At 46.2% G+C, this 21,888-nt stretch overlaps 1 protein-coding gene across 1 annotated transcript in view; it reads left to right on the forward strand.

The window, feature by feature from the left end:
* Nucleotides 1–778: 778 nt before the first annotated feature.
* Nucleotides 779–21,888, forward strand: part of LOC147125252 (short transient receptor potential channel 5-like) — a 131,638-nt gene continuing 110,528 nt past the window's right edge. Inside the window, exon 1 of the mRNA XM_085999926.1 lies at nt 779–1,534. The gene's annotated coding sequence lies outside the window, so the exon portion shown is untranslated. The remainder of the gene's footprint in view (nt 1,535–21,888) is intronic.

The following is a 21,888-nucleotide window of genomic DNA, read 5'->3' on the forward strand; positions in this document are numbered from 1 at the left end:
GTAAAAGGTCCTATGGCACTAGTCGAAGAAGAGCAGGAGGGTTATCCCGGTGTCCTGGACAGCAATTATCCCACAGCCAACATCTAAAAACAGATGATCTGGTTATTTATTTTATTGCTGTTTGTGGGAGCTTGCTGTGCACAAATTGGCTGCTGTGTTTCCTACATTACAACAGTCTCTAAGACACCAAAAGCATTTCATTGGTTATAAAGTGTGGGGTCACCCCAAGACTTCCCACTTTCAGGCTGGTGTCCAGTACTATATTGGATAAGAATTGGTCCAGAGCATGTCCTGAATTTTGTCTATTCTGAGCGGTGAGAGCACGGGAATGTCAACAAATTCCATCCTCCTAAGCTGCACGGTGTAAATGTCCTGTGAGTGACATCACAGCCCCACATGGGCATTGGAGCCTGCGGCATAGTCTCCCACTGCCCAAAGACTGGATACAATCATCTATGAAAGGACAAGGATAGAGAAACATAGAAACACAAAAAAATAGCAGCAGGAATAGGCCATTCAGCCCTTCGAGCTTGCTCCGCCATTCAATATGATCATGGCTGATCCTCTATCTCAATACCATATTCCCGCTCTCTCCCCATATCCCTTGATGCCTTTTGTGTCTAGAAATCTATATCTCCTTCTTAAATATATTCAGTGACTTGGCCGCCACAGCCTTCTGTGGGAGAGATTTCCACAGGTTCACCACCCTCTGAGTGAAGAAATGTCTCCTCATCTCAGTCCATAATGTCCTACCCCGTATCCTGAGACCCCCTTGTTCTAGACCCTCCAGCCAGGGGAAACATCCTCCCTGCATCCAGTCTGTCTAACAGGAGGACGAAAGAGGTGAGGAAAGGAAAGTGAAAGATAGAAAGAAGCAACGCGAAGGAGAAGGGAAGGAAAGAACCTGGTAACTTACCTGTCACTGTTCCAGTGTGTTAAGCAGACTGCTTCTGTTGCAAGCACTAGACAGACTCGTGTACGTGTTCTTATCGAAGGGTGATTGACTGACGGCTCTTGTCACACCAATGCAGAACCGTCGCTACGTTACTGACCTATCGAAAATCCTGCTCAGCCAAATATTTCTGCCGGGGTTTTCAGATGGGCGCATTGTGCTGGGTTTTGTTAGGGGGTTCTGCACGGAAATCCAGCTTGTAGCTTTGCTATCTTGATGGAGAATAACGCGCGAGCAGGTTCCTAAGGAGGATCGGGGAGAGGGGGCTGAGAACAACAAGCCGCCCCCCTGCACTTTTTGAAGGCAACCCGAACCTGTAGGATATAATCCTGTTCACTGTAGGTTAGCAAAACCGCGTCTGACCGCGGCTCGCAACGGTGGAAAAGTTCATCTTCCCAATCGTCATGTGAAGATGTGAATTTTAAACGATTCGGGATCCTACGATCATCGGCGTTGTGCATTGTACAGTGTTGCCAAGTCTTCCAGAATGACAACGTTCGCACAATCGCTGCGTTTCAAAACAAAAGAAAACTACACTGCATCGATTTATGGAGGGAAAATAACGGGGAACCCGGCGTGCAGGTAAATATAAAGATCTTATCCTATTCCAGTGCCTTTGGGGTGGTTGTCTTTCAAATAAAAAAAATAAGTAAACGTTTTTTTTAAAAAAAGAATGTCAATTTTTAGGGTTTGGAATGATCCCGTTGCGATGCGAAACAGTTATAGATTATTTTTCAACGTTCTAGTTTGAACACATAAGAATTGAATGGAGTTGAAAAATGTTATATTTTTTAAAAAGCATCAAAATGGACCCAGAAAACAGTGAATCCAAACCCTTCTATCCGACACCCGCCAGTCTTGGACTGGGAGAGGCGAGCTCTGGGCAGATGGACCTGCATGCAGATGATGGAGTGAGAATCGGAGGCAGTATTATTTCATTTGCCATTGCTAAGAACTCTTTAACAGTCATGTTCTACCCACAGATTCTTTGCAAGTCAGCTCAGTCAATAATCAACTCCATCAGCTGTCATTAAACCAGTTGGCAAAAAATGCACTTTAGAAAATGCGCTGACTTGTAGACAGAGCTCGGCTCTGGTGGCCGAATCTGAATTATTTTCTGCAGTCCAGGCGTGTGAAGTCCCATTGGTTTCTGGCTAGTCTATTTGGGGGGTGGGGGGTGCTTTTCTAATAATCTCACTGAAGGAAAATTCAAGCCTTGCAGTCCTACAGCACTTGTAAAATTGTCGTTTGTTTTTCAACGTTCATCCTGGTGTTATTTGTTTTAGTGTATAAAATGCAATTTCACTGCACCTCACAATAAAGCAGCTCGACCACAATTTTAGCATCCAACATACCAGTAATTTAGGAACTTTTTTATATATAGCTTTGATAAGGTGTCGACGATATTTGGGTCCATCTTCTTGAACACTCAATAAAACCATTTCTGGGACTGTGGAAGTGCTTCCCATTCCTCCCAAACAACTCAAAGGTACAGCCTCCCGCTGACTCTCACAGGCAGCGAGAAAAGCAACGAGGGTTGATTATTAAACACTGTAAAAGAAAATAGCCTGAATGTTTACTCAGCCTTTGCCGAAACACGCTATCGTGACGATTATACTCCTGAAAATGTCCATTTATCCTGAGGCAGTTACACAAGTAAGCATGCACAGCTGCGGCTGTAGCCAGGGGTTCTGCTCTGTATGATGTTATCATCTCTCTTGGTGCAGTAAATCGTACGGAGTGTGAAGGCTGGGGAAGCGGGCTTGCATTAGATTTAACGCTGAATTATTTGTTTAAGTGTCAAAAATGGAATACTTAACCGGTGTTAGCAAAGATACATCCTGAGGATTTGAAATGAGCGAAGCAAAGTTCTCCTATGTGAGTGAAGGGGTTGAAAACAAGTGAACAACCCAGGATGGCTGAACTATGTTCCAAGGTACACACAGAGGCTGAGGAGGAGATTTGTGAAGCACGGTCCGTCATATTGAGCGAGCCGGTGAACATTGGGGAGGTTCTGATAGAATGGGAATAGACAAATGTGGTCCCCATATTCAACAGAGTCACGCCTGCCAACGACAGGCCTGTTAACCGCAATATTCCAAAAACCGAGAAATCAGTGATCAGAAGCAAAATGGAAATTTTCCTGTATGAAATTAACCGAGTAAAGGACAGACTTTAGAAGAAACAGATCTTGCCCGATCAACCTCATATCTGATATCCCAAGATAATGGGAGAAATCCATATAACATGATGGAGATGAATTTCCACAGGGTTACAGTTGTAACTTTAGCAAAAGAGCCGTAGAAATCCCAGAAAAAAACGGCATAAATGTTTTCACGACGCTTCCGCCAGAGTTACCGCGGCTGAGCAGACATTGATTCCATATACCTCGACTTTCAAAAGCTATTTGATAATGTGGTGCACGAGAGACTCCTTTATAAACTAAAGTTCGGCGGGTATCAAGGGTAAGACGTGGCTGTAGGTTAGTAATGATTGACTAAAGGAATTAAAGGATTAGAGAATAATCAGAAGAGGTGCTGGATCACAATGGCGGAGATTAAAAAAAACCAGGGTGCCCCAGGGGTCTTTGCTGGGACTCTACATTTTCCCGTTGACCTGTAATTACAGTCTCAATGCAGACGAATTAAATTCACGGATAACATGAAGCTTAGGAAGGGAAGGAGGCAGGTAACATTTTGCAAAGAAAGCTCAACAAGACATGCACTTGGACTGATCAGTGGCAAATTAAATTCAATATGGACAATTGGAATTGTGTATTGGAAGTAAGAATAAGAGACACGTGTACTCTACAGGTGGGATAGAACTTGATCAAGGAGGTAGCTAAATGAGACCTAGGAAGATAGTTAGCTCATCATTCACTATGTATACACAGTGAGTGGTGACAATAAACAAGGTTGCTGTGTTATATTGCCGAAACAATTCACTTCAAGTTCTCAGAAGTCATGCTGAAGCTGTACAATGTTCTTGTCAGGCCACACTTGGAGTACTGCATAGACCTCTGATCACTGTAATAACATAAGGGGCTAGCTGGGTCCCAGAGATAGTGCACAGGAAAACTATGGGGGGCTGATCGCTAATGTCAGAGGGAAGATTTATGAGGAACAGTTTTCTAAGCAAGTTCTCTTAAGCCTCAGAAAGGGATATCTCAGAAGATTTTTAGAGGCATTTAATATATGTAATGAAAGAGAAAGTAATGGCAAAACATTATTTTCTGATAAGATAGGACCGCAAGACAAGAGGGCTTAGGTTCAGATGTATGCAGTGCAAATTTAGGGCTGAGATCAGGAGGCATTTCTTTATACTGAGTGTGATCAGCAACTGGACTGCCAGGAAGGTTTGTAGACTTCAGGGCACTGCATTCATTTAAGAAGTAGTTGGATGCTGCATTGGAAAGGCTGTAGGGTTGGTGTTCTGGAAGGATGAAATAAAAAAATAGCCAGTCATTTGAATATATCTTGTGAACTCAATAAATTATGTCAGCAAAGATATATTCCAGTGAGAAAGAAAGACTCTAAGAGAAGGATGAACCATCCGTGGCTAACTAAGGAAGTAAAGGATGGTATCAAATTGAAAACAAAGGCGTACAATGCTGTGAACAATAGTGGAAGGCCAGAGGATTTGGAAATTTAAAAAAACCCAGCAAAGGATGACTAAAAAAATGATAGAGAGAAGATAGCTTATGAGAGTAAGCTAGCAAGAAATATAAAAACAGACAGTAAAAGCTTCTACAGGTATATAAAAAGGAAGAGAGTAGCTAAAGTAAACATTGGTCCCCTAGAGGATGAGTCTGGGGAATTAATGGGAAACAGGGAAATGGTGGAGACCTTGAACAAATATTTTGTATCGGTCGTCATGGTAGAAAACACTAAAAGCATCCAATAATGGATAATCAAGGGGCTATTGGGGTGGGTGGGAAACTTAAAACAATCACTATCACTAGAGAAAAAGTACTAGGCAAACTAATGGGACTAAAGGCTGACAAGTTTCCTGAACCTGATGGCCTGCATCCTAGGGTGGCTGCAGAGATAGTGGATGCATTAGTTGTAATCTACCAAATTTCCTGGATTTAGAGAGGTCCCAGTGGACTGGAAAACCACAAATGTAATGCCCCTATTTAAGAAAGGAGGGAGACAGAAAGCAGGCAACCACGACCTTGCTCTGTCAAGCCCATGTGGTAGCTGGTGTGCAGCGGCCACCCCGTGTTAAAAGAATTCACGCACAGGCATCTTCCACCCTTTAAAATGAAGTTTGGGACCTGGAACATCAGGACTCTCATGCACAACCCCAACAGTGACAGACCAGAATGCTGTACTGCTATTGTTGCCCGGGAGCTCCGACGTTTCGACATAGACATCGCTGCCCTAAGCGAGACCCGGCGGGCAGGGGAAGGCCAGCTCAAGGAGCAAGGCGGTGGTTACACCTTCTTCTGGAAAGGCAAACCTGAAGAAGTACGCCGCCTCCATGGGGTAGGTTTCACCATAAAAAAATGAGCTAGTTGAACGTCTCAGAGACTCCCCTTGTGGAATAAAGGAACACCTCATGACTCTACGGCTCACCCTAGCCCGGAACCAGTGCGCTATGGTCATCAGTGCGTATGCCTCAACACTGGAAGCCACAGACAAGACCAAAGAGGAATTCTACTCCAGCCTCGGACAATCCCTGTCCCAAGTCCCAACGGGCGACAAGCTGATCCTCCTTGGCGACTTCAACGCCAGGGTTGGAAAGGACACAGATCTCTGGGGAGGTGTGATCGGCAGAGAGGGGGTAGGGAAAGCCAACTCCAATGGTACCCTCCGCCTGACAAAATGCTTAGAACATGGCCTTGTCATAACCAACACCTTGTTCTGTCAGAGAGACAAGTACAAGGCTTCATGGCAACACCCTCACTCCAAGCACTGGCATCTGCTGGACTACGTCATCATCCAAGCGAGGGACCGCAAGGACGTCCACATCACCTGTGCCATGACAGGAGCTGATGACTGCTGGACAAACCACCGCCTAATCTGCTCTGTAATCTCCATCAAGGTAGCCTCAAAACAGTGGTGGCAACAGAAGCAATGCCACAGGAAAATCAACGCTGGAGCACACAAAGACCCTGCTAAGAAAGCCCTATTCAGCCTATGCCTCACAACCAACCTGACGACTCCCAGTGTTTCAGAGACACAGCGTGTCCACAGCACCTGGTCTGCACTCAAGGCCTCCATAACCAGCACCTGTGAAGAGACGCTCGGTCACTCGACCAAGAAACACCGAGACCGGTTTGACGAGAATGACCAGGAGATCCAGGAGCTAATAAGCCGCAAGCGCAAGGCATTGCTGATCTGGAAACAGCAACACAACTCGAGAGCAAGAAAGCAGCTCTACAGACGCCTGAAGGCCGAGGTCCAACAAAAAACCCGCGACCTAAAGAACAGATGGTGGGTGGAGAAAGCGCAGGAGTTCCAGCAGCTAGCTGACAACCATGACGTGCGTGGATTCTTTAACGCAGTCAAGACCACCCACGGCCCAAGCACCCAAGGTCCTACCCCACTCATCAAGGACAGAGAGGCAATCAGTGCCCGCTGGACGGAGCACTTCGAAGATCTCCTTAGCCAAGACTCTGTCTTCGACACGAGTGTCCTCAACTCCATCCCGCAGCATGATACGCACCACCACCTCAGCACAACCCCAGCCCGGCATGAGGTTGAAAAGGCCATCCAACAACTGAAGAAGAACAAGGCCTCAGGAGCAGATGGAATCCCCGCCGAGGTGCTAAAACATGGTGGAGAAGCACTATTGGCGTGAATACATGAACTCATTTCTCTTATTTGGAAGGAGGAGAGCATGCCAGGGGATCTCAGACGCCGTAATCGTGACCATCTTCAGGAAAGGTGACAAGTTCGATTGCGGTAATTACAGAGGAGTCTCCCTGCTGTCTGCCACAGGGAAAGTCATCGCAAGAATCCTCCTCAATCGCCTTCTCCCAGTGGCCGAAGAGCTCTTCCCAGAGTTGCAATGCGGATTCCGCCCACTAAGGGTCACAATGGACATGATCTTCACCACACATCAATTACAAGAGAAATGCAGGGAACAGCACCAATCGCTGTACATGGCCTTCTTTGACCTCACAAAGGCCTTCGACACCATCAACCGTGAGGAATTATGGAGTGTCCTCCTCAAATTCGGCTGCCCTCAAAAGTTTGTCACCATCCTCCGCCTGCTTCATGACAACATGCAAGCCGTGATCCTGACCAACGGATCCACCACAGATCTAATTCACGTATGGACCGGGGTCAAGCAAGGCTGGGTCATCGCACCAACGCTCTTCTCGATCTTCCTGGCTGCAATGCTCCATCTCACCCTCAGTAAACTCCCCGCTGGAGTGGAGCTAATTTACAGAACAAACGGGAAACTGTTCAACCTCCGTCGCCTCCACTCCAGATCCAAGGTCATCCCATCCTCTGTCATCGAATTACAGTATGCAGATGACGCTTGCGTCCGCGCACACTCTGAGGCCGAACTCCAAACCATCGTCAACACCTTCACCGAAGTGTACGAGAGCATGGGCCTTACACTAAACATCCATAAGACAAAGGTCCTCTACCAACCTGCCCCCGCCACACAGTACTGATCCCCGATTTATCAAAATCCATGACGAGGCCTTGGACAACGTGGACCACTTTCCATACCTCGGGAGCCTACTGTCAACAAGGGCAGACGTTGATGACTAAGTCGAACACCGCCTTTAGTGTGCCAGTGCAGCCTTCGGTCGCCTGAGGAAGAGAGTGTTTGAAGACCAGGACCTCAAACCCAGCACCAAGCTCATGGTCTACAGAGCAGTAGTGATACCCGCCCTCCTGTATGCACCAACATCAGTGTTCTCAGCATCGAAGCTTTGACCACGCTCAATCAGCTCTGATGAACGGGCCACATTGTCTGCATGCCCGACATGAGACTCCTAAAACAAGCGCTCTACTCGGAGCAGCGACACGGCAAGAGAGCCCCAGGTGGGCAGAGGAAACGCTTCAAGGACACCCTCAAAGCCTCCTTGAAAAAGTGCAACTTCCCCACCGACACCTGGGAATCCCTGGCCCAAGACCGTACAAAGTGGAGGAGAAGCATCCAGGAAGGCGCCGAACACCTCGAATCTCTTCGCCGGAAGCTAAGCGGAAGGAGCGCACGTCAACCGAAGCTCCCCACCCACCCGCCCCTTCAACCACCATGTGCCCCACCTGTGACAGAGATGGTAGGTCCCGCATTGGACTCATCAGTCACCTGAGAACTCATTTTTAGTGTGGAAGCAAGTCATCCTCGGTTCTGAAGGACTGCCTAAGAAACATAGAAGATAGGAGCAGGAGTAGGCCATTCGGCCCCTCGAGCCTGCTCCGCCATTCAATGAGATCATGGCTGATCATCCAAATTCAGTACCCTGTCCCTGCCTTCTCTCCATATCCCTTTAGCCTTAAGAAATATATCTAACTCCTTCTTGAATATATTTAATGAATTGGCCTCTACTGCCTTCTGTGGTAGAGAATTCCACAGGTTCACCACTCTCTGGGTGAAGAAATTCCTCCTCATCCCTGTCCTAAATGGCTTACCCCTTATCCTTAGACTGTGACCCCTGGTTCTGGACTCCCCAGCCATCGGGAACATCCTTCCTGCATCTAGTCTGTCTAGTCCTGTTAGAATTTTATAAGTTTCAATGAGATCCCCTCTCATTCTTCTAAACTCCAGCGAGTATAAGCCCAATCGACCCAATCTCTCCTCATACGCCATTCCTGCCATCCCAGGTATCAGCCTGGTGAATCTTCGCTGCACTCCCTCCATGGCAAGAACATCCTTCCTCAGATAAGGCGACCAAAACTGCACACAATACTCAAGATGTGGTCTCACCAAGGCCCTGTACAACTGCAGCAAGACATCCTTGTTCCTGTACTCGAACCCTCTCGCAACGAAGGGCAACATACCATTTGCCTTCTTAACCGCCTGCTGCACCTGTGACTGGTACACAAGGACACCCAGGTCTCGTTGCACTTCCGCTTCTCCCAATCTATTGCCATTCAGATAATAATCTGCCTTCCTGTTTTTGATACCAAAGTAGATAACCTCGCATTTATCCACGTTATATTGCATCTGCCATGCTTCTGCCCAATCACCCAACCTGTCCAAATCATACTGGAGTTTCTCGGCATCCTCCTCACAGCAGACACGCCCACCCAGCTTTGTGTTGTCTGCAAACTTGGAGATATTACATCTAGTTTCTTCGTCTAGATCATTAATATATATTGTGAATAGCTGGGGTCCTAGGATCGATCCCTGCGGTACCCCACTAGTCACTGCCTGCCACTCGGAAAAAGACCCGTTTATTCCAACTCTTTGCCTTCTGTCTGCCAACCAGTTCTCTATCCAAGTCAATACCTTGCCCCCAATCCCATGTGTAACATTTGCATATTGAATTATCATTGGCCCGCAGGCATCTGCAAGGAATACCTATTATATTCACATGTGATCACATGCTGAGTTGTCACTGGCCTGCATGCATCTGTAAGGACTACTATTGTTTTGAAGACCCAGGCTAGGGGTCCTAATGCCAGGCTTTTCCCCACAGTGCTGATATGAGTAACACCATCAGACCTAATGCTTAATAAAAGAGAGACTGGACAGGCTGGGGTTGTTTTCCTTGGAGCAGAGAAGGCTGAGGGGGGACCTGATTGAGGTGTACAAAATTATGAGGGGCATAGATAAGGTAGATAGAAAGGAACTTTTTCCTTTAGTATAGGGGTCAATAACAAGGGGGCATAGATTCAAGGTAAGGGGCAGGAGGTTTAGAGGCGACTTGAGGAAGAACTTTTTCACCCAGAGGGTGGTTGGAATCTGGAACTCACTGCCTGAAAGGGTGGTACAGGCAGGAACCCTCACAACATTCAAGAAGCATTTGGATGAGCACTTGAAATGCCATAGCATACAAGGCTACGGACCAAATGCTGAAAAATGGGATTAGATTAGACAGGGCTTGAGGGCTGGTGCGGACGCGATGGGCCGAAGGGCCTCTTTCTGTGCTGTATAATTCTATGACTCTATGAAAAGAGTTAAACTGTAATACTCCATTGTCCTGCAATTTATTATTTTTGTACAAAGTGTGCAAAACAAGCCATGGTATCAGAACAGGGATTTGAAATGGACATCGTTGGAGTTCCCTTCCCTCGAATGGATTGGGGATCTTTGAACTTACCTGTAGAATGGCGCAAGTTCAAGCAACACATGGAGTTGATATTCTCGGGTCCGCTGAAAAGCAAAGGGGAGGAAGAAAGATGCAGCTACCTACTCCTGTGGATTGGAGAAAAAGGGAGAGACATTTTTAACACATGGTCCCTCACCGCGGATGAAGCAAAGGTACTGAAAAGTTATTTTGGCCGTTTTGAATCATATGTGATGCCCAAGACAAATACGATATTCACTAGGTACAAGTTTCAGGAGAAAGTACAAGGAGCTAGTGAGTCGTTTGAACAGTTCGTGACTGAGTTAAAACTGCTGGTAAAAGACTGTGAATATGCAGATAAAGATGAGATGGTCAGAGACCGCATCATGTTTGGAATACATTCAGCTAAAGTGAGAGAGAAACTTTTGAATGTTGGGTCCGGGCTAACACTGGACAAAGCTATGGACATAGCTAGATCGCACGAGATAGCCCAAGCACAGTTGAAAACCATAACCAGCGCCACGAGCAGCTCGCATGAACAGACAGTGCATGCAGTTAATAGACACATACCAAAGAACACCGCCCAGAGAGCGTGTTTCAGAACAGAAAGAACAGAGAGAGTTCTAAAAATGTGCGACACAGACATGAAAAGCTTCAAAAACTGTGGATATTGTGGAAACAAGATGCATGGAGAAAAGGAGCACTGCCCTGCCAAAGGAAGGCAATGTGCTAAACGTGGTAAACGGAACCACTTTGCTAACGTTTGCAGGACTGTTTTTGGAAAACAGTACACACAGTGAGTGACAGCCAAATGCCAGTTAGAGAGCCAAATGCAAAGGAACTGTTTATTGATTCTGTGTCACAGAAAAAATCAGATTTCAGAGACTGAGCAAGCCTTTGCAGATATTGAGATAGGAAAACAGGGCACAGAGCTTAGGTTTAAACTAGACACTGGAGCTGAGGTTAATATAATTCCTCTGAGTGAGTATCACAGCTTGACGGATGAGTGTGAGCTACAGCCCACCTCACGCAGACTGACCAGCTATGGGGGTGAGCAGCTCATTGTAAAAGGCACATGCGTGATGAAATGCAAGTACAATGAAAGCGACATGATGTTGGACTTTTACATTGTTGACACTTGAGCACCTCCAGTGCTAGGTCTAAAGGCATGTTTAGACATGGACCTCGTCAAGCTAGTGCTATCATTGACAGCACCAGTTGAGAAGCAGACAGTCATGGAGGAGTTTGCTGACGTTTTCAAAGGAATCGGACTATTCCCAGGTGAATGCACTATTCACCTTGACACAGCAACCACTGTGGTTTGCCCACCGAGAAGGATACCCCTTGCTCTACGTAGTCACCTGAAGGAGGAGCTGCAGAGCATGCAGAATACAGAAATCATCGTCCAGGAAACAGAACCGACACAGTGGGTCAACGCGTTAGTAGTGATTGAGATACCACGTACAGGCAAGCTCAGAGTCTGTCTCGACCCCAGAGATTTGAACAAGGCTATCAAACGCCCTCACTACCCTCTACCAACGCTAGATGACATCACACCCAAGCTAGTAGGAGCACGTTACTTCAGTGTAATGGACGCATGATCAGGATACTGGACTATCAAGCTCACGGAAGAGTCATCTAAGCTAACAACGTTCAACACACCATTTGGACGCTACCGATTTCTGCGTTTACCATTTGGTCTTATCTCAGCTCAGGATGAATTCCAGCGGAAGATCGACGAAACCTATGAAGGCCTCGACGGAGTAGTCGCAATCGTAGACGACATCCTCATCTATGGCAGGAATAGAGAGGAACATGACAGGAACCACCGTGCGATGCTACAAAGATCACGGGAGAAAGGTATCCGGCTCAACCCCGAGAAAAGCATAATCAGATCCACCAAGATCAGTTATTTCGGGCATCGCCTCTCAACTGATGGCATTAAGCCGGATCCAGAGAAAATCTCCGCCATCAAGAAGATGGAGCCGCCGAAGAACCGCGCAGAGCTAGAGACAGTACTAGGCATGGTTAACTACTTAGCCAAGTTTGCCCCGAGCCTCTCCGAAATCAACGCACCCATGCATCAGTTGCTCAAACAATCCAATGAGTTCCTGTGGGACAAACAACATGACACAGCATTTCAGAAAATGAAAGACCTAATCACCAGAGAACCAGGACCAGTTCTTGCCTACTTCGACCCCAACAAAGAGCTCAGACTACAAGTGGACGCGTCAAAGTACGGACTAGGCGCAGTATTACTGCAAGAAGGAAAGCCCATCAGCTTCGCTTCCAGATCTCTCACAGACAGTGAAATCAACTATGCTCAAATCGAGAAAGAGCTATATGCAATTCTGTTTGCATGTAAGCGTTTCCACCAGTACATCTATGGCCCACAAGTCATTGTGGAATCCGACCACAAGCCCCTCGAGTCAATCATGAGGAAACCACTAGCCGCAACCCCACCAAGGCTACAGAGAATGATCCTTCAGCTACAGAAGTATGACTTCACAATCATTCACCGTCCAGGCAAAGACATTCCTGTCGCAGACACGCTCTCCAGAAAGTCTCTTAGCTACCAGGACAGCAGCCTCAGTGAAGGCATGGATGTGCAGGTGCACATGGTGTACAACAGCTTACCTGTGAGTGACTCAAAACTGAAGGAGATCCGAGCAGGAACAGAGAAAGATGCATAACTCACATTACTGAGCAAAGTCATACATGAAGGATGGCCTGAGGAAAGGAGGAAATGCCCTCAGAGCATATTTGAATTCTGGAACCACAGAGACGAACTGTCACAAATCAACAGAATCGTCTTCAAAGGGGAGAAAATCATCATTCCTACCAGTCTCAGAGAAGAGATGTTGACAAAAATTCATGCTGGACATATGGGCATGGAAAAATGCAAACAACGAGCACGTGACATTATGTTTTGGCCCGGAATGTGCAAGCACATTGAGGACATTGTCAGAAAATGTTCCATTTGTTTAGAACGCCGCCCATCAAATGTCAAAGAGCCCATGATGCCTCACCGTATCCCAGACAGGCCCTGGCAGGTCGTGGCAACGGATCTGTTCACATGGAACAACGAGGACTACATAGTGACTGTTGATTACTACAGCAGATTTTTTGAACTGGACAAGCTTCAGAGCACCACATCTGCAGCTGTGATCCACAAGCTAAAGGCAGCCTTTGCCAGGCATGGCATGGTAGAGACTTTAGTCTCAGACAATGGCCCCCAATACAAATCAAAAGAGTTTGAGTCGTTTGCCAAGGCATGGGATTTCACACATGTCACATCAAGCCCACATTATCCTCAAAGTAATAGCCTTGCTGAAAAAACTGTCCAGATTGCAAAAACACTCATGGACAAAGCCAAAGCGGACAAAAGAGACCCCTACATCAGTCTCCTTGAGTACCGCAACACTCCGGTTGACAACTTCAAGTCACCAGCACAGCTGTTGATGAACCGCAGACTTCGCTCAATCCTTCCAAGCACCAACCAGCAGCTGCAGCCAGAGGTCGTCAGCTGCAAGCAAGTGCATGCAAAACGTGTACAGAGACAGCAACACCAAAAGAGATACTATGAGAGGTCAGCTAGAGTACTGCCGCCGCTGCACAATGGAGAATCCATCAGAATCCAGGAGCATGACTACTGGAAGCCAGCAGTCGTCATCCAGCCAGCTGACACTGAGCGATCATTTCACGCCCGCACTCCAGAAGGACAGGTGTACCGCCGCAATCGCAGGCACCTCCTGAACACCAACGTCATTCCGACGAGAGGTCAAGCCTAGAGTTATCCTTGAGCGATCGTATCATGTCCGCACCCCAGAAGGACAGGTGTACCGCCGCGATCACAGGCACCTCCTGAACACCAAGAAACAACACCATCATTCCAACGAGAGGATCAGTTCAACAGAGTGTGATGAACCGAGCAATACACAAAACACATCATACTTACATGAACCTAAACCTGAACCTGAATTGTTGGCCGATTCAGGAGCATGCTCGGTTTCGTACCACACAAGGTCAGGACGAGAGGTCAAGCCTAGAGTTATCCTTGACTTGTGAACTGTCAAAGGGTGTAGGCGGATGGCTGCCCTAAAAAAAAAACTGTACATCGTTATTGAAACGTTGAGATGTTTTCAGTGCTAGTTAATTACTGAGTTTACTTATATGTTTATGCTACCGAGAACATTATGTAGAAGAAAGGTTTAAAAGTAATGCATAACATTTTACTTTTAAAAGGAAGCGGATGTAACATTTGCATATTGAATTATCATTGGCCCGCAGGCATCTGTGAGGAATACCTATTATATTCACATGTGATCACATGCTGAGTTGTCATTGGCCTGCAGGCATCTGTAAGGACTACTATTGTTTTGAAGACCCAGGCTAGGGGTCCTAATGCCAGGCTTTTCCCCACAGTGCTGATATGAGTAAGACCATCAGACCTAATGTTTAATAAGAGTTAAACTGTAATACTCCGTTGTCCTGCAATTTATTATTTTTGTACAAAGTGTGCAAAACAAGACATGTGCCTTAACTTTACACGCTAATCTCTTATGCGGGACCTTATCAAAAGCCTTCTGAAAGTCCAAATACACCACATCCACTTGTTCTCCCTTATCTATTTTACCAGTTACATCCTCAAAAAATTCCAATAGATTAGTCAAGCACGATTTATCTTTTGTAAATCCATGTTGACTTTATCCGATCCTGTCACCGTTTTCCAAGTACTCTGTTATTTCATCTTTTATAATGGACTCTAGCATTTTCTCCACTACCGATGTCAGGCTTACCGGTCTATAATTCCCTGTTTTCTCTCTACCACCTTTTTTGAATAGTGGGGTAACATTAGCTACCCTCCAATCCATGGGTACTGTTCCAGAGTCTATCAAATTTTGGAAGATGACCAGCAAAGCATCTACTATTTCTAGGGCCACTTCCTTAAGTACCCTACGATGTAGATTATCAGGCTCTGGGGATTTATCGGCCTTCAATCCTGTCAATTTCCCTAACACCATTTTCCTACAAATACTGATTTCTTTCAGTTCCTCCCTTTCATTAGACCCTATGTTCCCTGACATCTCTGGGAGGTTATTTGTGTCCTCCTTTGTGAAGACAGAACCAAAGTATGTATTTAGTAGGTCTGCCATTTCTTTGTTCCCCATTATAAATTCCCGTGATTCTGACTGCAAGGAACCTACGCTTGACTTCACCAATCTTTTTCTCTTCACATATCTATAAAAGCTTTTACAGTCAGTTTTTATGTTCCTGCAAGCTTACTCTCATACTCTATTTTCCCCCTCTTAACTAATCCCTTTGTCCTCCTTTGTTGAATCCTAAACTGCTCCCAATCCTCAGGTTTACTGCTTTTTCTGGCCAATTTATATGTCCTCTCCTTGGATCTTATGCTATCCCTAATTTCCCTTGTTAGCCATGATTGAGTCACCATTTTTGTTTTATTTTTATGCCAAACTGGGATGAACAAATTCTGTAGTTCATCCATGCGATCTTTGAATGTTTGCCATTGCCTATCCACCGTCAACCCTTTGAGTGACATTCCCCAATCAATCCTACCCAACTCGAGCCTCATACCATCGTAGTTTCCTTTATTTAAATTCAGGACCCTAGTCTCTGAGTCAACTACTTCACTCTCCATCTTAATGAAGAATTCTATCATATTATGATCGCTCCGACCCAAGAAGAAGCAGAAATATAGACCAGTTAGCCTAACATCTGTCATTGGGAAAATGCTGGAGTCCATCATTAAGGAAGTGATATCAGGACATTTAGAAAATCAAAATATAGTCAAACAGAGTCAGCATGGTTTTATGAAAGGGAAATCACGTTTGACGAATTTGCTGGAGTTTTTTGAGCATGTAACGAGCAGGGTGGATAAAGGGGAACCAGTAGATGTTGTGTATTTGGATTTCCAGAAGGCATTCGATAAGGTGCCACATAAAAGGTTATTGCATGAGATAAGAGCTCACAGGGTTAGGGGTAATATATTAGCATGGATAGAGGATTGGCTAACTAACAGAAAACAGAGAGCCGGGATAAATGGGTCATTTTCAGGTTGGCAAACTGTAACTAGTGTGGTGCCGCAGGGTTCAGTGCTGGGGCCACAACTATTTACACTCTATATTAATGACTTGGATGAAGGGACCGAGTGTAATGTAGCCAAATTTGCTGATGATACAAAGATAGGTGGAAAAGCAAATTGTGTGGAGGATGCAAAGAATCTCCAAAGGGATATAGATAGGCTAAGTGAGTGGGCAAAAATTTGGCTGATGAAGTATAATGTGGGAAAATTAAAGGTTATCCACTTTGGTAGGAAAAATAAAAAAGCAAATTGTTATTTAAATGGGGGGAGATTACAAAATGCTGAGGTACAGAGGGATCTCGGGGTCCTTGTACATGAATCACAAAAAGTTAACATGCAAGTAATTAGGAAGACAAATGGAATGTTGGCCTTTATTGCAAAGGAAATGGAGTATAAAAGTAGGGAAGTCCTGTTACAACTGTACAGGGCTTTGGTGAGACCACACCTGGAGTACTGCGTACAGTTTTGGTCTCCTTATTTAAGGAAGGATATACTTGCATTGGAGGCAGTTCAGAGAAGGTTCGCGAGGTTGATTCCAGAGAGGAAGGGGTTATCTTATGAAGAAAGGTTGAGCAGGTTGGGCCTATACTCATTGGAGTTTAGAAGAATGAGAGGGGATCTTATTGAAACATAGAAGATTCTGAAGGGGCTTGACAGGGTAGATGCTGAGAGGCTATTTCCCCTCATGGGGGAATGTAGAACTAGGGGGCATAATTTCAGAATAAAGGTGCACCCATTTAAAACGGAAATGAGGAGGAATTTCTTCTCTCAGAGGATCGTGAATTTTTGGAATTCTCTTCCCCAGAGAGCTGTGGAGGCTGGGCCATTGAATATATTTAAGGTGGAGCTAGACAGATTTTTGAATGGTGAGGAAGTGGAGAGTTATGGGGAGCGGGCAGGAAAGTGGAGGTGAGGCCAAGATCATATCAGCCATGATCTTATTGAATGGCGGAGCAGGCTCGAGGGGCTGAATGACCTACTCCTGCTCCTACATTCTATGTCTTATGAATTGAGAAATGCATGACTAGCCCAACGTAAAAAAAGACAACTTTCTTGTAATTCCATATTTTGATTCTTACCTGCAGAATTACCAAAAAAAAGCAGGTATAGAAGATCATGTTGGAGAGGAAATAAAATACTGTTGGCAGAACCACGCACTCGCCCATGATAAATTAGGGACAATACTACTTAAACAATAATATTGAGAATTGGATATAGCTTTCTCAGTGGGTGTATTGACGATTGAGATGCTGTTGGAAGATTATCATCTAGCACAAGCTAGAAGACAAAATAAGGGTAACACCACAAATTAGCTAGAATTCTCTCCTGGCCTATTGGATGAGGTACTGAGAAGAAAGGAGAAGGGGAAGCTGTCCAAGAGTGAGTGACAATGGGATTAGGGAAATACAATGGGCTGGATTTTGCTACAGGGGCGGGTTGGAGGTGGGAAACCCACATTCGGGCTTGTTGTCCCGCCTCCATGGAGATGTGGCCAACCCACTGGATTTTCCTCTGATTGACCTTGTTGAGCCCGCCCTGTGGGCTCAGCAGGCCAATTAAGGGCCACCCGGCAACAGGTGACGTCAGAGATTGACATTTCATCTGTCAAAAGCTTTTGGCAGATGAAATATCAGTGTTTAACAGCTGTTTGAAGCTGTCAAGCACTGAAAAACTGCTAATTCAGCCTCAGTCCTTTCTCAGGATAACTTTAAAATCATTTTGCTGCAGAAACCAAGAAGCTGATTTTTTTTTTTTTAAATCGGAGCTTCTGTGGTTCTTGCAGCCGACTCCCGACACCGGAATGCAGGACTCCTGTAAAGGTAAGTAAAAGTAAGTTAAACTTATTTAAACACTTTAAACACTTGCAAAACACTTACCTTTGCACTCCTGCACCCCTCACTCACCTGAACACTGGGCATCTCGACCCCTCCAAGACCTCAGACCCACGTCCGGCCTCGAAAACTTTTCGTGGTTTGGAGCTGTCGGGAAGCCCACAAACCAGCAATAAAAATCGCGAATAGGCAAAAAACTACCTGTTAACTACCTGTTAACAGGCAGTTTAATTGCCTTTAATCCCTTCCCGCCTCTGGGAGTCGGGTTCCAGCACTTGTCGGCAACCCGACTCCTATGAAATTGACATGGAGGCGGGATGGGTTCGGGACCCCCGGATCTCCGATTTTTATCGCCCGCACGCCTCCAACCCGACTCCAGGGGCTTAGGAAAATCCAGCCCAATGAGTGGCAATTAAGAGGGTAAGAAATGATGATTCCCAAAGCAATTAATGGAAACCGCAAAAAGGTCAGTATCTTAAAGTTTTTTTTTCATATATTTGTTCATGGGATGTGGGCATCGCTGGCAAAACCAGCATTTATTGCCCATCCCTAATTGCCCTTGAGAAGGTGCTTCTTGACCCACTGCAGTCCGTGTGATGAAGATACTCCCACAGTGCAGTTAGGGAGTGCCAGGATTTTGACCCAGCGACGATGAAGGAACAGCGATATACTTCCAGGTCCATCTACAAGGCACAAGTAAGGAGTGTGATGGAATACTTTCCATTTGCCTGGATGAGTGCCTCTCCAACAACACTCAAGAAGCTCGACATCATCCAGGACACCATGATTGGCACCCCATCCACCACCCTAAACATTCACTCCCTCCACCACCAGCGTACTGTGGCTGCAGTGTGTGCCATGTACAAGATGCACTGCAGCAACTCGCCAAGGCTTCTTCGGCAGCACCTCCCAAACCTGCGACCTCTCCCACCTAGAAGAACAAGGGCAGCAGGCGCACGGGAACACCACCACCTCCAAGTTCCCCTCCAAGTCACACACCATCCTGACTTAGAAGTATATTGCCGATCCTTCATCGTCGCTGGGTCAAAATCCTGGAACTCCCTCCCGAACATCACTGTGGGAGTACCTTCATCACATGGACTACAGTGGTTCAAGAAGGTGGCTCACCACCACCTTCTTGAGGGCAATTAGGGATGGGCAATAAATGCGGGCCTTGCCAGCGAAGCCCAGATCCCATGAACTAATTTTAAAAAAAGTCAGGATGGTGTGTGACATGGAGGGGAATTTGGAGGTGGTGGTGTTCCCATGTGCCCTTTTTAAAAAATTCTTTCATGGGATCAGGGTTTTCCCCCTGATTCCCATTGACTTCAGTTTTACTAGGGCTCCTTGATGCCAGACTCGGTCAAATGCTGCCTTGATGTCCAGGGCAGTCACTCTCATCTCACCTCTGGAATTCAGCTCCTTTGTCCATGTTTGGACCAAGGCTGTAATGAGGTCAGGAGCTGAGTGGTCTTGGTGGAACTCAAACTGGGCATCAGTGAGCAGGTGCCGCTTGATAGCACTGTCGATGACACCTTCCATCACTTTGCTGATGATTGAGAGTAGACTGATGGGGCGGTAATTGGCCGGGCTGGATTTCAAAATCAAATCAAATCAACTTTTATTGTCATTGTTAGTGCACAAGTGCAGTACAACGAAATGTAGGCTGGCGGCTCCCGAGAGTGTACATTTAGATTAAGACATTTAAACATTCAACATACATTTGGCTTGTAATACATTAACATAAACATAACCATAATAAAGTGCATTGGCAGATGTGCAGGCTTTAGAGTTTATTTGTGGAGTTCAGTAGCATGACAGCCCTGGGAAAGAAGCTTTTTGTGGACAGGACATACCTGGGCAGTTTTCCACATTGTCGGATAGATGTCAGTGTTGTAACTGTACTGGAACAGCTTAGCTAGAGAAGCGGCTAGTTCTGGAGCACAAGTTTTCAGCACGACAGCCAGGATGTTGTCGGGGCCCATAGCCTTTGCTGTATCCAGTGCGCTCAGCTGTTTCTTGATATCACGTGGAGTGAATCGAATTGGCTGAAGACTGGCTTCTGTGATGGTGGGGACCTCGGGAGTAGGCCGATATGGATCATCCACTCGGCACTTCGGGCTGAAGATGGTTGCAAACGCTTCAGTCTTGTCTTTTGCACTCACGTGCTGGGCTCCACCATCCTTGAGGATTGGGATATTCTTGGAGCCTCCTCCTCCCGTTAGTTGTTTAATGGTCCACCGCCATTCACGACTGCATGTGACAGGACTGCAGAGCTTTGATCTGATCTGTTGATTGTGGGATGGCTTACGCCTGTCTATAGAATGCGGCTTCTGCTTTTTAGCATGCATGTAGTCCTGTGTTGCAGCTTCCCCAGGTTGGCACCTCATTTTTAGGTACAAACGAAAATGCTGGAAATACTCAGTAGGACAGGCAGCATCCGTGGAGAGAGAAACAGAGTTAACGTTTCAGGTCTGGGACCCTTCATCTGTTCTGATGAAGGGTCCCAGACCTGAAACGTTAACTCTGTTTCTCTCTCCACGGATGCTGCCTGGCCTGCTGAGTATTTCCAGCATTTTCTGTTGTTATTTCAGATTTCCAGCATCCGCAGTATTTTGCAATTTCATTTTTAGGTATGCCTGGTGCTGCTCCTGGCATGCTCTTCTACACTCGTTGTTGAACCAGGGTTGGCGGTAATGGTAGAGTGAGGGATATGCCAGGCCATGAGGTCACAGATTGTGGTGGAATACAATTCTGCTGCTGCCCCACAACGCCTCATGGATGCCCAGTTTTGAGCTGCTAGGTCTGTTCTGAATCTATCCCATTTAGCATGGTGGTAGTGCCACACAACACGATGGAGGGTGTTCTCAGTGTGAAGACGAGACTTCATCTCCACAATGACTGTGCGGTGGTCACTGCTGCCATAGACAGATAGATTGGCGAGGACGAGGTCAAGTAGGTTTTTCCCTTGTGTTGGTTCACTCACCACCTGTTGCAGGCCCAGACTGGCAGTTATGTCCTTCAGGACTAGGCCAGCTCGGTCAGTAGTGGTGCTACCGAGCCGCCCTTGGTGATGGACATTGAAGTCTCCCACCCAGAATACATTCTGTGCCCTTGCTACTCTCAGTGCTTCTTCCAAGTGGTGTTCAACATTGAGGAGTATTGATTCATCAGCTGAGGGAGGGTGGTAGGTGGTAATCAGCAGGAGGTTTCCTTGCCCATGCTTGACCTGAAGCCGTGAGACTTCATGGGGTCCAGAGTCAATGTTGGGGACTCCCAGAGCCAGTCCTTCCCAACTGTATACCACTGTGCCACCACCCGTGGTGGGTCTGTCCTGCCGGTGGGACAGGATATACCCAAGGATGGTGATGGAGGAGTTCGGGACATTGACTGAAAGGTATGATTCTGTTAGTATGACTATGTCAGGCTGTTGCTTGACTAGTCTGTGGGATAGCTCTCCCACTTTTGGCACAGGTCCCCAGATGTTGGTGAGGAGGACTTTGCAGGGTTGCCGTTGCCATGTCTGTAGCCAGGTCGATGCTGGGTGGTCTGTCCGGTTTCATTCTTATTATTTTGTTTCGTAGCGATTAGTTACAACTGAGTGACTTGCTAGGCCATTTCAGGGGGCAGTTAAGAGTCAACCACATTGCTGTGGGGCTGAAGTCACATATAGGCCAGATCAGGTAAGGACGGCAGATTTCCTTCGCTAAAGGACATTATTGAACCAGATGACAATCCAATAGTTTCATGGTTACTGATACTAGTAATTATTCCAGATAATTAACTGAATTTAAATTCC

The sequence above is a fragment of the Somniosus microcephalus genome, chromosome 1 (genome assembly GCF_052327205.1).
Source record: "Somniosus microcephalus isolate GS21.2 chromosome 1, FLI_Smic_1.0, whole genome shotgun sequence".
NCBI classification, from domain to species: domain Eukaryota; kingdom Metazoa; phylum Chordata; class Chondrichthyes; order Squaliformes; family Somniosidae; genus Somniosus; species Somniosus microcephalus.